The following is a 12,106-nucleotide window of genomic DNA, read 5'->3' on the forward strand; positions in this document are numbered from 1 at the left end:
GGCTAATGGCAGAGCTGGAATTAAACCCCAAGTTCAGAGCACCAGCACCATGACCCTTCTAAGAACACCATATTTTGAAGCTGAGACTGTAGAAATAATTTACTAGCGTTCTTTCAGCCCTCAAAACTTTAGCTGCCTAGCCACTGTCCTGACCCCCTAGTCAGCATATTCCAAGTTTCCGCTGCACATCACCCTCAACCTAGTGTTCCCAGCAGCCTCAACCTGCTTTCCTTCCTGCATTGGATCTCAGCAAATGGACTCCTTGCCCCTCACTACCCAGATCAGAAATATGGACATCATCTTTGGCTCCCCTCCCCTATGCCCAAGCAAGTCCTGTCAATTCCACATGGATTCCAAATCCATCCCTCCTTCAGTTCTCCTGCCTCAGCTTAGCCCACATCATTCCCTGAGCACTCCTGTGCCAGCACTCAGGAAAGACAGAGAAGAAGAGACTCTCAGTCTGGTGGGGAGTGGGACCCAATTACAACTATGAGAATGGTGGGCAGAGGGGGCTGTAGAAGGAGAGAGGAAGGAGATGGCAGTTGGAGATCTAAAGACAATTTTCCACCCTATGACACTGAAGAGTCAGCCAGTTTATACAGGGACAGGTCCCACCTCATACTCTCTCCACCTTGCGTTCTACTGCCTGAGCGCAGGCCATAGGGAACGCAAGGCAGTGTTGTCACAACAAACAGCTCACCAAAGAAGGCAAGACAAGCAACTGCAGCAGTGGGATCCTGCTCTTAGAGCTGAGTGACCTGGGGCCAGTTGCTCATATGAGCCTCAGTTTCCTCCTCTGCCAATGGAGGAACCATAATGGGGACCATAATGAACCCTCGGCATTGTTATGAGATTTAAATGAGGTCATGTATGAAAGGGCTGGCCCACACTGTCACTTGGTAATAGGAGAGCCAGAGTTAAACCAGGAGGGAAAGGAGAGAGGCAAAGCCAGAGAAGTGATTCCAGAGCCTGTATGTTTTCAGCCAAGTGCAGCATAATGCTGCAGTTAGACTCCGGCTCAGAATGAGAGCTACCATCTTTCCCGTATTCCCTGGGGCTGAAGCCCCGCTGAAGACCCCTACCACGCCCTCTGTCTCACACCTTTAATGTGGTGGGACCAGAGGGGTAGAGAGAATGGCTCTTATTATGTCCCATGGCAGACTGCAGTTTTCTTGTACTTTCAATTTCCTAGTTCATGTGCAGAGCCTGGAACACAGTATATGTTCAGTAAATGATACTGCATGTGTGGTTGGCTGCACTAATCCTGGGCAGGGAGAGGTGCAGGGAGCTGGGCCAAAGGGGTGAGAACCCAGACTTTACCATTTCTCTGTGCCTGCCTGGCCCCCTCCATTGGGCCTGCTTCCCAGAGCCGAGCAGGCCAGTGGTCGGGGGTAGCCCAAGGGCTAATCCATGTTTTCAGCGTGGCTGGGCCCTCTTTTCACAGGACCTGGGCCAGACGGGATGCGGCTGAGCATCCGGGCATAAGACGGCCAGTGAAGGCGGCCTCTTTCTCATGGGCCTGGATTCCAGGCGGCCTAGCGTCTGAGTGGAGCCCCTGGGGCGGGAGGAACACAGTGGCTGGGCTGCACAGTCCTTTGTCTGACCATGCTGGGTGGATATTCGGACTGGCAGGAGGGATTAATGGCCAGGGATTGGCCCTGGGGCCGGCCTTCCCACTGCCCTTTAGAGGCCAAAGGCCCAGGTCAGGGCACACAGCATAGATGGCTCCCTAGATAGGAGTGGAAATTCCCACCCTGTGCAAAGCTGTTAGCATTAGCCCCAAGGCTCCCTGCCCCTAGCCCCACCTGAACAAAAGCACCACAGCCAGGATGCACTACCAGGCCAGAAGTAGAGCCTGAGGGCCAGGGCTTCCCAAGCACCCTGACTGGGAGAGGGGCTTAGGCTGAGAGTTGGTTCAGGTCTTTACCCTGAGATTTGCAGCCCTTCTAGGAGAGCTCTGTGATTTCCCCTCCAAAGCTCTGGAGAGAAAGAGCTATGTTAACTCAATAAGGGTCCAAGAGGCCAGCCTCAGCTGTCGCCAGACCCCATAAGGCTTTCTGGGCTATTCCTCAAATACTTCTAGTTTGAGACTGCTCCATACACATTTATTCCTAAAAGCGCCCCTCCCATTGTAAATCCCACTTATCCCATAGCACAAAGGCTGCAGAAGGGGCTCAGGAACCAAAGGAAATTACAGAGACACCCCCTCCTCACCCCCTGCCATCCAGGGACCCTGAGGGCTGCTGCACGACCCCCACAACTAGAGCTGCCTGAGATACTGCTCCTTCCTCAGAAGCCTGGGGTAGACAGATCCAGCCTGGCTGGTGGGGGGTGGGCAGGCTGGGCCCCATTCTGGTGTGGCCTTTCCTAACCAGGCTGCTCCTGAAGCAGCAACCCCAGCCTTACCGGCAGGACCTGATTCCTGTGGAGGGAGCACCCTCTGGGATGGGGGACCTGAGCCAGGCAGCCGCACAGTCACTCCTCATACAGGGTGCTCATTGTGTAATATGGGCAGAGAAGGAACTTGCAGAGAGGCACAGAAGAGGGATCTTTAGTCTGGTGAAGTCAGGAAAGTTTCTTGGAGGAGTAAAGCTCCAGCTGGCCAGGTGGGACAGATGCCAGGCTGCATTTGAGGTTCCTTCTCATTGCTCTTATGATATCTCCACAGTTACACTTAACCTAATTGGCTCTTCATGTGTCTGTCTCCTGCCCTAGACTCAGGTACTATGGTTCACTCAGTATAGTACCTAACACAAGTTGATGGTCAATAAATATGTATGAGATGGCTGAAAGTTGGATACCAAGACAAGGGAACTGGGGATGTAAGATCTGAAGGCAAAAGAGAATATGGTCCAGTCTTACACTGGAAAGGGTAAGACTTTTGGTGTTTAACGATCTTAGGACACTGCCAGGCATGTAACAATGCTGTGTACGAGTAGGCCATTATTTTTGTTGTTGTTCTTACCATTATTATTCACTGTGGCTAACAGAGAGGGTCAAGGAACCAAAATGAAGAAGGTAGATTAGGTCAGACTGTAGCTGACTTTATTTGCCAGCCTATGCAGCTCAGATCTTTCTCTAGAAACAACCGGGGGCCTTTGAAAATTCTTCAGCAGGGGAATGACATGATCTCACATCCCTTGTTGAGATCAGTGGGGCAGCAGATAGGTTAGAGAGAGAAGACGGGAGGCTGAGCATGTGATGAGGTGTGAACTGAGGCTCTGTTTCTGGGGGGGGGGGGCGCCAGACCCTTTATTCCATTCACTCCAGACCAGAAAAGAGAGAGAACCCCTAGCCATCCATTTCAGAGAATGGATTAAAACCAACTTTGTCACCAGTCCAGGATCTAACTGGCCACCGCTCTCTACTCCTTTCTCTCTCTCCAGCCACCTCCATTCTCTTCTCTTGTCCCGTGCCTCAGTCCTTGTTCAGCCTAATATCCATACCCACTGCCAACTGCAGCCACCTTCTCATTGGCTCATGGCCTCCCCCTCTGATTTTTTTCTCTACTCAGCAGCTACCAGGATGTTACGGACACTTAAACACCCACAGTGACACTTCATTATCTCAGGAGTCAGACCCACTCATTAACACAGCTGGCAGTTGTCACACAACCTGACCTGCCTCATTTCTCACTACCCCCTGTGCCTTGCTTTCCCTGAAACACACACACTGTCTATACAGAGCTACTTTCAGCCAAATGCCAAGTCCTCTTCCACTCTGAGCCTTTGCAAATCCAAATGAGCACAACGCGCTTTGCCAGCTCTCCATAAAAATACAGTCACAGTTATTTTTCCTACCAACCCCTTGATCTCCTAAGATACTCACTTCACAAGAAGCCTATCTGTCCCTCTGAAAGACTGCGCCTTCACATTGTTAAATAAACAGGTGAACAAAAACCCTGAGGGTTTCGCATCCAGATGCAGAGAAGGAACTCACTGCTTCTCCCACCTGCCCCTCTGCCAGGGGCTCCAGTCTTTTCTGATCTACCTGGTGTACTTCTCCTTGTCCTATGAAAACCACCCACAGCAATAACCACTTTATTCTTTAAAAAACACTTCCTTCCTTTCTCCTTCTCCAGGCAAAAGGCCGGCGAGTGCCCCTGGCCCAACCATACATAGAGACTTCAGCATATGCTCTGGTGCCTCGCTCTGTGCACAGTTCATCCTTGGACCCTGTGCCAGACTGTAGAGCTGCATATCTCTGAGCATTTGGTAAGTGATTAACTGACCACCTTGCTGAATGAATGAAGGAATGAATCAATGAATGAACGAGCTAACAAATGCCTACACGTGTCTGGAAAGACAAAAGGTCCCCTTGCCTGACTTCCAGGTGGGAATCTGCCTCCTGCCCTCGCTATATCGCTACTCAGCTCTGTGGCTCGGGCCCGAGACGGTCCCATGCAGTCCCTGCCTCAGCAAGGCCCTGACTCAGCTTAGGCTCAGACTCAGACAACGTTGGCTCAGCCCGAGGGTGTAATTCCAGCCACTCTTAAACCACACACAGGCATCTGAAACATGTTCCATGTCATTTTGGGCTGTCAGCGTACTGCATTCTGCCATCTACCTCTGCCTGCACTCTAAGCAATCTCAGGGCTGTTGGGCTTCCCTGCTACTCATTTCCAGGGAGGTTGGGGGGGGGAATGGTGCTGCCAGCCAGGCAGGCTGAGCTGAGGGCGCCCACGCTGGAAGACAGTGCATTGGGATCTGCCACTCATTTGCTGTGAGATCTTGAGCAAGTTGTACAACTCCTGTGGCCCTTGTTAGACACATCAGTCTTCAGTGCCTGAAGAACTCCGAGATGATCTAGGCCAGTGAATCCTAACGATGGGTTCCCTTAGCAAAATCCAGGCATCTGGACACCACGTGGCACCCAGGGCTGTTAGTAAAAAGATGCAGTGTGTCTCTCTCACACAAGTATGAATGTCTTTCAAATAGTTGATGATACTGTGACTGGTAAGTGCCCACATTTAATTTAAACACTTTGCAGTCATTTTTATTTTGAACTCATTAGTGGATACCAAAAACTCAACTAGGATCACACAGAGGAGCTGAGAGGTATTTTTAATCCCGTTTTTTACTACTGCTTTAGTCCAATATGCCTTCTTACAGTTTTTTTTTTCTTTTTGTATTTTTCTGAAGCTGGAAACGGGGAGAGACAGTCAGACAGACTCCCGCATGCGCCCGCCCGGGATCCACCCGGCACGCCCACCAGAGGGCGATGCTCTGCCCACCAGGGGCGTCGCTCTGTCGCGACCAGAGCCACTCTAGCGCCTGGGGCAGAGGCCAAGGAGTCATCCCCAGCGCCCGGGCCATCCTTTCTCCAATGGAGCCTTGCTGCGGGAGGGGAAGAGAGAGACAGAGAGGAAGGAGGGAGGCGTGGAGAAGCAGATGGGCACTTCTCCTGTGTGCCCTGGCTGGGAATTGAACCCAGGACTCCCGCACGCCAGGCCGATGCTCTACCACTGAGCCAACCGGCCAGGGCCCTTTCTTACAGTTTTGAATATTGAGGTCCAGAAAGGGTAGTGACTTGCCTGAAGTCCCCAAGCAAGTCAGTGCAAAGCCAAAAGGGGAGTGTAGGGCTTCACCCCTCAGCTCCTTTTTCTCTGCATTTATTCCACAATATTTCTAAGTACCTGCTTTGTGGCAGACTATATATGCTCAGCACCAGGGACCAGTGATGAAAACCAAGCATCATACTCTCAGGAGCTGACATTTGTCTAGGACGGTGTAGGTATTATGCAGAGAGGGAAGACATTGAACAAAACCTTTATCCTTACTGCTAAAAAGTAGCCATTGAAGGACTGGAATGAGGAAGTGATGTGATAAGATTCCTGTGGTATAATAACCACTGCATCAGCAATGTGGACAATGAACCAGAAGGGTTTTAATATTCAGGCTGTTTTTGGCTTCAAGTAACAGAAAACCTCAACTCAAAATAAGTTAGGATGTAGGGAAATATATATATTTTCTCCCTAACAAGAAGGTCAGAGGCAGGATTAGGTCAGGGCTCCAGCTCCTTGTTTGTGTGATTCTCTGGTCTGTGCTGTCCCTCACGGGTTGGCTTCATCTTCAGGCTGGAGACAAGATACTGGCAGCACCCAGAACTACAACACCTGAGTTCCAAGTGTCCAGAAGACAGGTGTCTTTTTCTGTGCCTACATCTCTTAGAAGAGGAAAGCTCGCCTTCCCCAATGTCTCCTCAGCTCTCATTGGCCAGAGTTGGGTCATTTCCTTGTTCCTAACCCAATCGCTGGCAAGGAGGAAAGTATTACAGGTTTGACCAGAACCAATCAGAACTTACTTACTCCAGGAACTGGCTGTGGGTCACTTTCTCAGTTCACAGGTTGCTTTGTGGAAGAGAGTGGATACTGGGGGAAATGAGTTCCCTTAGAGAGGAGGAAAAGGATCCCCAGCAATGTCTGCTCTAAAGAGAGAAGAGAGGAGGCCGGCAGCCCAGACTGGAGGCTACTAAACAGGGCAGCTTCTGTAGAGCACTCACCTCTCTGCCTTGTAAAAACTTCTCCTAGGCATCTACCACCTCACTGGGCTCTCTCTCACCTTCTTGAGGACAAGGCCTGGAACTCGTCATGTGTGGATCCGGGCACAGGAGTCCCCAAGGAAGTAGAAGAGTGGTTAGCCAAGACAGTGTATTTCCACAGTGGGAAGCATAGGTTTCCATATGAGAAGTTCCCAAGCAGGGACCATGGAATGGTCCTGTGAGAGGTCATCTGATTGGTGACCTGGGCAATCATCTTGACCAACTTTAGCCTCAGTTTCTCCCTTAGAGAACTGGGAGAGGATGCTTTCATTCTTTAGGAATAGTCACCTCCCACAAAATGTTCAATGTATGTTCTGTCCCCTAGCATGAGTCTCAGGGTAAGGGACTAGTGGAGAGCTGTTAAGAAGAAGGAGAACTGGGCAGGTTGAAAGACAGGAGCCGGGGTGTTGGAGCCAACTCTGACCAGCTTGTGAGAGTAAGTGCATCTCCTCCCAACTCTGCTTTTGGAGACATGTTGATAGTTGAAATCAGCCATGGTGGAAGTTTTTACACCACAGAAATTGGCAAACACTACAAATCAGAACCTAACCCTCCTCCCCCCATACCCAGCTGTTAAACATTCACCAGCCACCACTTGACAAGACTCCAATGATTAAAGTAATTAAGCTCAGACAAGTCTAAGACTCTTCTTTCTGGCTATCAAGAGACTCCAGGGAGGGAGGGCCTAGAGGACAGGGCCTTTAGAGGGAGGGGCAGCAGGTATATAGCTGTCCTCTTAAAGACAGAGATGCATCCTGAGAAATGCATCATTAGGTGATTTCATCATTGCATGAACATCTCAGAGTGCACTTACACAAATCTGCATGGCACAACCTACTACACAGCCAGGCTGTATGGTATAGCCTATTGCTCTTAGACTACAAACCTATATAGCATGTTACTGTACTGAATACTGTAGGCAATTTTAAAACAATGATATCTGTGTATCTAAATAAATCTCAACATAGAAAAGGTACAGTAAAATATGGTATAAAATATAAAAAATGGTACACCTATATAGGGCACAAGATGAATGGTGTTTGTAGGACTGGAAGTTACTCCGGGTGAGTTGGTGAGTGACTGGAGTGATAATGTGAATGCCAAGGATGTTACTTACCGTACAGTACTACAGATTTAATAAACACTGCCTCACAAGCCCCTCCCTACGTTTGACAGGATCAGAAATGGAACATCGAAGCTGTCAGTGCTGCTTCGTGAGCAGGGATGTGGGCTAGACTGATTGGAAATATCAAGGAGAAACTGGCTAGGTAGGACATAGATCACCATATAGCCACTGTCAGGAGGGAGTGAAAGGTGGCTTGAGGCCCAGGAGGAATAAGACATCAGGATGATGGAGAGATCAAGGATAGAGGAACGTGGGGGATTATCATGGCAATGTGGTTTTAGCCATTACATGTTGGAACAGTTGTGGGATTAAGGAACTTTGTTGTATTTGTTTAAAAATGGGGGAGGGGCATTGAACATGAAGAGGGTATAGAACTGATGACTCAATATTTGACTTTGAGAGTTTGTTATTGCTTCCATTGATCCTATCTGGCACAGAGTGCTCTCTGACATTATGGAAGAAGTAAAACGTATCTGTGCTTTACATCATTACAACCCGAAACTGTTTCCAAAGGACAGGGACAGGCTGGCTCCACACTGCCACAGAAAGCTCTCACCAAAGTGGCAGTGACCCTTAATACCTGTTAAGGCAGCTCCTGTGGACCTGTGTCCTTGTACAGGATGTTAGTTCCTCAGCAAAGAGTGGACAGCAATGTTCTCTGAAGACCAGGAAGCTGGGTCTGGGAGGGCTGTGGCGCCCTCTGGACACGGTGCACTGGGGGGACGGCGCCTCTGTGCGGAACAGCTCAGTGGCTGGCAGGTTGGGCTGTAATGTGTGCACTGAGAATTGAGGTGCTGCGAGTGAGAGGGAATCTACTGCCTTTACTGCTCCCATCAGACAAAATATTCCTCCTCAACTACATATTCTTCCATTTCTTACAGTTCCATTATAATCTTATGGGGCCACTGTCATATATGTGGTCTGTCACTGATTGAAACATTGTTATGCAGTGCATGACTATAGTTCACAGTATTTGATTCAATAATTCCCACACTAGGAATTCATCTTGCCAGATATGCTCAATGATACATGTTCAAGGATGCTCACGCCTGACCAGGTGGTGGTGCAGTGGATAGAGCGTCGGACTGGGATGCGGAAGGACCCAGGTTCGAGACCCCGAGGTCGCCAGCTTGAGCGCGGGCTCATCTGGCTTGAGCAAAGAGCTCACCAGCTTGGACCCAAGGTCGCTGGCTCAAGCAAGGGGTTACTCGGTCTGCTGAAGGCCCACGGTCAAGGCACATGTGAGAAAGCAATCAATGAACAACTAAGAAGTCGCAACGCGCAACGAGAAACTGATGATTGATGCTTCTCATCTCTCTCCGTTCCTGTCTGTCTGTCCCTGTCTATCTCTGCCTCTGTAAAAAAAAAAAAAAAAGATGCTCACCATTGTGCCACTTATTTATTTATTTATTCATTCATTCTTCTTTTCTAAGTGACAGGCGGGAGACAGAGACAGACTCCCGCATACGTCCTGACTGGGATCCACCTGGCAACCCTGGTCTGAAGCCTATGTTCTGCCCATCTAGGTTCATGCTTGTAGCTGAGCTATTTTTAGCGCCTAAGGCAGAGGCTCCATGGAGCTATCCTCAGCACCCAGGGTTATGCGCTGGAACCAATCAAATCATGGCTGCAAGAGGGGAAGAAAGAGAGAGAGAGAGAAGGGGGAATGGGGGTAGAGAAACAGATGGTTGCTTCTCCTGTGTGCCCTGACCGGGAATTGAACCCTGGACATCTACACGCTGGGCTGATACTCTTCTACAAAGCCAACTAGCTAGGGCCAACTGTGCCATTTATAACAGGGGAAAAATGGATCATAATATCCTATAATGGGTTGGGTCCATTCCTTGAAACATTAGGAAAACATTGAAATAAGAATTTTTTAAAGGAATTTTTAATGACAAGGAAATATTTATGTTAAATTTAAATATAAAAAACAGCCCTGGCCGGTTGGCTCAGCGGTAGAGCGTCGGCCTAGCATGCGGAGGACCCGGGTTCGATTCCCGGCCAGGGCACACAGGAGAAGCGCTCATTTGCTTCTCCACCCCTCCACCGCGCTTTCCTCTCTGTCTCTCCCTTCCCCTCCCGCAGCCAAGGCTCCATTGGAGCAAAGATGGCCCGGGCGCTGGGGATGGCTCTGTGGCCTCTGCCTCAGGCGCTAGAGTGGCTCTGGTCGCAACATGGCGACGCCCAGGATGGGCAGAGCATCGCCCCCTGGTGAGCAGAGCATCGCCCCTGGTGGGCGTGCCGGGTGGATCCCGGTCGGGCGCATGCGGGAGTCTGTCTGACTGTCTCTCCCTGTTTCCAGCTTCAGAAAAATGAAAAATAAATAAATAAATAAATAAATATAAAAAACAAGGTACAGGCCCTGGCCGGTTGGCTCAGTGGTAGAGCGTTGGCCTGGTGTGCAGAAGTCCCGGGTTCAATTCCCGGCCAGGGCACACAGGAGAAGTGCCCATCTGCTTCTCCACCCCTCCCCCTCTCCTTCCTCTCTGTCTCTCTCTTCCCCTCCTGCAGCCAAGGCTCCATTGGAGCAAAGATGGCCCGGGCGCTGGGGATGGCTCCTTGGCCTCTGACCCAGGCGCTAGAGTGGCTCTGGTCGCAACAGAGCGACGCCCCGGAGGGGCAGAGCGTCGCCCCCTGGTGGGCGTCCCGGGTGGATCCCGGTCGGGCGCATGCGGGAGTCTGTCTGACTGTCTCTCCCCATTTCCAGCTTCAGAAAATACAAAAAAAAAACACACACACACAAAAAAAACAAGGTACAAAATTACACAGATGATGTCAATGTGTATATATATGTAAAGAACAGGAAGAAAATCACTAAAATACCAATAGCTTTTATCTCTAGGGGATGGATTTGGGGTGATTTTTCTTTTTTCTTATTTTTTATAGGAATTATAACTATGAACATTATTCACTGAGTTATGCTCTTGAGATATTTGCACTTTGCTGTGTACATATGTGTTAAAATGAATGTATTTTTTGTTTAATTTTATACATATTTGATATACCAGGAACCAACAACAATGGCTGACTCAGTGGAAGAAAACAGTTTGGTTATGGAACAAGAGTGAGAGGGAGACTTTAAATTTGTACTGTTTATAACGTTTGAACTTGGAATTGTATGAGTATATCACCTATTCAAAGATGGGTTGATTAAACTGTTAAGAATAGGCGATAAGCATACATGAGTTCTTTAATCAGTGGGGAAAAGTGCTAATTTCAGAAATTATTCCCAATTTACAGATGAGAGACTGGAGCTTCACAGAGGTGGAGGAGGCTGCCCAGTCACCCAGCCAGAAGACAGTCCCAGTCACCCAGCCAGAAGACAGTCCCAAGCTCCAGCATGTGTCCAATACCTGAGTGTGTTTTGGAGCTTTGAGTTTGTGAATTACTGCTTCCCTACAGACTTATTACCCTTTGATAGATGCAGCAACTGAAAACACTCAAGTTTAGAGCCCACTCCCTCACAAGTCACCTAAAGCCCCGACTTCCTGCCTGCCACCCTCCTCGTGCCACCCCTGCAGGCAGGCAGGCCCAGTCTCCACAACAGTCAGATAAGGCAGAGATGCTCTGACTGCCCCTATGAAGCCCAGAAGGTCAATTACTACCCCAAGCTGACCATATGTTCCCCCAAAGGACTAGATCCCAAAGACGAGTCCTGAACTCTTCAGACGGGAAGAAGGAAGAGCTCTCCCAAAGGCAATAAGCAGCATCTGGAAGAGTTTAAGCCTTCAGAGCAGGCGTGCAGTCATTAGTAGGACTTTGGCATGTTTGGGGGCAATAACTGCATATTTTCTCCAGGGTGCATTGTGAACCGCCTTTGCTCAGAATGTAATGAGTAAGTTTCCTACATAGGGGGGGTATCTGTGCTCCTCCCGGGCCTGCCTGGGCTGCTTTTCTGCTGTCTGCTTGGTGATAGACTCCCGGCCTTCCTATTTTTAGATGAGTCCAACAGACATGGGACCAGCTGCTGGATGCGACTGTGAGCATGGCTTTCTGATGGGACTGAAGACGAGTGGGACAACCGACAGCAGGGGGTGGGGTGGGGGGGATCATTTGCTCCAGTGCTTTACTGTGGCCAGGAGTCCCTTATTTTCATCCCTGTTCAAAGACTCCACCCTGAGGTCTTTCCAAGCTTAAAAAATGGAGCACTTTGGTTTTATTTTCTTTCTTTCTTTTCTTTCTTTTCCTCTCTTTCTTTCTTTCTTTCTTTCTTTCTCTCTCTCTTTCTTTTCTTCTTTCCTTCCTTCCTTCCTTCCTTCCTTCCTTCCTTCTTTCTTTCCTTCCTTCCTTCCTTCCTTCCTTCCTTCCTTCCTTCCTTCCTTTCTTTCTTTTTTATTTTCTTTCTTTTTTCTCCAGAAGTTAAATGGGTGGAAAATACAAATAAGTTCATTTCTTCTGTCCCCCTCCTCTGGCTCCAGGCTGCCGCTTTCTCTCATT

General features: G+C 49.2%; 1 long non-coding RNA gene across 1 annotated transcript in view; it reads left to right on the forward strand.

Moving 5' to 3' along the window:
- The window catches only part of LOC136329069 (uncharacterized), a 29,677-nt gene extending 17,988 nt beyond the window's left edge, over positions 1 to 11,689 (forward strand). Inside the window, exons 3-4 of the long non-coding RNA XR_010730150.1 lie at positions 4,082 to 4,214; positions 10,910 to 11,689. This is a non-coding gene — a long non-coding RNA (uncharacterized lncRNA). The remainder of the gene's footprint in view (positions 1 to 4,081; positions 4,215 to 10,909) is intronic.
- Positions 11,690 to 12,106: the final 417 nt, after the last annotated feature.

Source organism: Saccopteryx bilineata, chromosome 3 (genome assembly GCF_036850765.1).
Source record: "Saccopteryx bilineata isolate mSacBil1 chromosome 3, mSacBil1_pri_phased_curated, whole genome shotgun sequence".
Taxonomy (NCBI): domain Eukaryota; kingdom Metazoa; phylum Chordata; class Mammalia; order Chiroptera; family Emballonuridae; genus Saccopteryx; species Saccopteryx bilineata.